Below are 3,625 nucleotides of genomic sequence, written 5' to 3'. Positions count from 1 at the left end.
CCGCAAGGTGTTCGCGCTATTGCCTACAAGCCCTTTTTCTTTTACTTATGATTAAATTGACATTGAGATGTCTTGATTGATTCATTTTCTGTATATCAAATTGAGATGTCAAATTGATTGATCCACTTTCTGTATCCTATTGCTAAGTATTTGTGATTAAGTAGACAATAAATTATAGTTCAAGGGTATTACAGACTATTCACCTGACATATGAGGAAATAAGCTAAATGACAGGAACTGAAAAGAACTGGATAGCTTATTTTCATGGACTGATTTCCACCACAGCTTATCTGTGACTTATTTCTAGAGCAGCTTATTTCCACATCCAGAGAAGCCAACAACAGAGTCCACGGACACATTATGCCAGAAGCGGCAAGAACAAAGCTGGCCAAATGAATACCTCATTAGTTTGATATCCAAAAAGAACTAGAAGCAACGTGATTATTAGAATACAAGTAAGAAAAGCTAACCTAGAGAAGGGAACTGACGTGAAGCTGGTGCAGAGAGGAAACTAATAAGTGTGAGGAGGCCGCAAATGAAATGCACGGAGCGGAAGATGAGGCCCAGAAAAGTCCCGGGCTTCCATGGCACGTCGTCCATCCTAACTATCGGCTGCTAGCCCACTTGCTTCTCTATTCCCTCCACCATCGGTTGCAGGTGTTGGCTTAGCAAGATCACGTTCTATGGTCCTGCTGGATGCGGCTCCTAGCAGCTATCTGACCAGCGTCGCGTCTACAGAATGTGGGATGCCTATCAGGCGAATTTGATCCAAGGTTGGGGGCCAATGCCTACCCCCCCTCCCCCCTCCCCCTTTTGGTATGTTCATAGCTCTACCTCTGATTTTATGTACAATATCATTACTGGCTCGCAAATTATAACACTGAAAAGATAAAATATACAAAACCAAAATATCGTACCACATATAATACCTACATAAAACTGTAGGGTGAATAAATACCGGTTGAATGAAAATGTAAGACCCCCTTTTCACATGTTTCAAACAAAGTAGTCAAACGAAGAACTTTGTAGTTTCATTGTCAGCTTGATTACATCTTCCAGAAAAATAAATAACAAAAATGGCATGCTGATTTCTTTAGTCATATAAGTACAGTCGAGCGAAACATCCTTCCATGAACTAGTTAACGGTATGGAAAAAAATATGGCATGTTGATTTCTTCAGTCATACAAGTTTCTGCACATATTTTAAGTCTCAAGCGGTAAATTTGATCTACACTTTGTCTTTCCTAACATATCCTTTGCAATACTAACCTGGCTATATGTATAGATCGGGGTGATCAAACATGAAAAAACGGTAAATAAAACTTTGAAACTGCTACCTCCGTAAATAAATATATTTTTTTTGCATTATACTACATAACTTCGATTTTTTTAGTAATTTAAAAGAAGGACATGACACCTCGTTGTCGCTTGGATTCCTATTCCTTCAGCTAGTGCTCACATATCAACTTTGTGTGGACTTTTTTTGCACCGTGTAGTACGAAAGTTAATACCAAAGGTTGAGTAGCCACACACTGACACACACATGTGAGCACGCGCACACACGCGCACATGCACACATGCACGCAAAATGTGCAAAATCCAGTTACACGTACAAATTCAGACTAGCAATATCAACCTTGACGTAGGTTGTCGATGCGGGGGCATCTTCAAAGCTGACCTGGCGAATCTAGGATGCAAATGGAGGGTATGCTTAATTTCAAATATGCTAATTTTTGTTGGAGGTAGTGCAGCGTGATGCAATAAGATGGCGGGAAGTTGCTATTTTCTAGGCTAGGCCTGACTAGTGCGCTTGGTAGTAATTTTTTTTGCGACTTTTTAGGGCAGGCTTGAGTCTGTTCAAGCCTGCTGAGTAGAATCACCAGTGGTTTCGACACAGTTTGCCATCCAACGTGATACCTCATCGGTCCGCAGAGCGGTCCGGACGTCTGTTTTTCGGCAATAGAACCGAACAAAAAGGGCTTTGCGGGAGTCTGGACATCCACATGATGAACCAAAAGCCACCACGTGTCATCTCTCCATCTGGATGGTAAAAAGCTGCTGCTAATCCTTGTTGCTTTGGCGAAAGGCTTTGAAAGCTTTGCAGAAACTACTTTTAATCCATCCATGTAGTTTGACGGAAGCTAGTTTGTAATTTTGGCGGAAGCTATCATTAGTACTACTTTTAATCCATGTAGTTTGGCGGAAGCTAGTTAGTAGTTTTGGCTGAAGCTATCCATTTCTAGATTAGTGCCATAGATTAGTAAAATAAGCATGCATGTAATTTGGCAGAAGCTGCGGATGTGATTTGACGGAAGTTAATATTTAAACAAGGTTTAGAATTTGGCAGAATGCAATATTGACACAATTGATTTGACGGAAGATCAAGTTTATCCGTGTTGCTTGTGATCTCAATTGAGGCAGACGTGTTTTATTTTACCAACACAAGCAACACGATCTGGGATTTGGCGGAAGGTTATTTTACTAATGCACAATTGTTTTGGGCATGGTTAAATGGCCGGCTTCTGTATTACTCTCCGCGGACTAGTCCTTATCGATCCGTGAACAGATATGATGTCCGATTTATGAGTCAATATTGGAGATGCCCTTAGTTACTTCTACACTCTGCGATATATTGCTCGATATACGTGGTTTGCGATTGCAAATTAGTAAATTACAAGAAAAAATGTGATAAAAAGGAAACAACAAGAAGGAAAAAGAGTAGAGCTTAGATGGGAAGTAAGTAGCCGCCGCCAAATGCACGATCGATCTTTGATGCCTTCTTCCTCAACATCGGTGATACTTGAGGCCATCAGTTCTCCCGGTCAGTGTCGGTGACATATGGGTTGAGCTTACGGGTACGCTTGCTGGACCTCTGGGCTTGCCCTGCAGATGTGCCAACAGCTGAGCACAGACGATCCATCCTCCCTCTTGCCATGGCAGCATAGATGCAGCACGGCGTTGGAGCAACGTACTTACGCCGAGCGGCCTGTGCCATTATGGCTGCTTCATTCTTGAACCCCTCGCGGGCGCCCAACACAACGATGTACTCCATTGCTGCCGACACGGCGGCCATGCCCAGCGCCGGCCACGGGCCGTAGCACACGAGGGTGACGACGATGTCAACGAGCGCCACAGCTCCAAACAGCACCCCGAAGACGCACTGTACGCACAGAAGACAATATATATATATATATATATATATATATGTAGTGTTGCTATTCATCACCCAGAATGCAGAATAAGTTATTCTTCATCCTAGGTAATCTTACGATCATTTCATAATTAAATTACGTTTCAAATTCAAATAGTTACATTCTTATATATATATATATATATATATATATATATATATATATATATATATGATGTGAACTAATTTGTAATAATGTATTTTTTGAAGGTTGGTTGTAACGAAGGATGGGGTGAGGTCGATACTGACGGCAAGGTTGTCATTAACAAACCTGATTACGAGCCATGTATAACTGAAGATGATGCAGTCTCTGGAAGTCCAAAAGGAGGCTGGTATGCAAGTGAAGATGAGGTTGACAGCATCTGGAGCAAGAAGATTAAGACTGAGCCACTTGCTTAACTTTCATGCAATGTATTAGTAGGATGTGTTAAGTGG

Source organism: Triticum dicoccoides, chromosome 7A, assembly GCF_002162155.2.
Source record: "Triticum dicoccoides isolate Atlit2015 ecotype Zavitan chromosome 7A, WEW_v2.0, whole genome shotgun sequence".
Lineage (NCBI taxonomy): Eukaryota > Viridiplantae > Streptophyta > Magnoliopsida > Poales > Poaceae > Triticum > Triticum dicoccoides.
Note: the sequence above shows the minus strand (reverse complement) of the source record.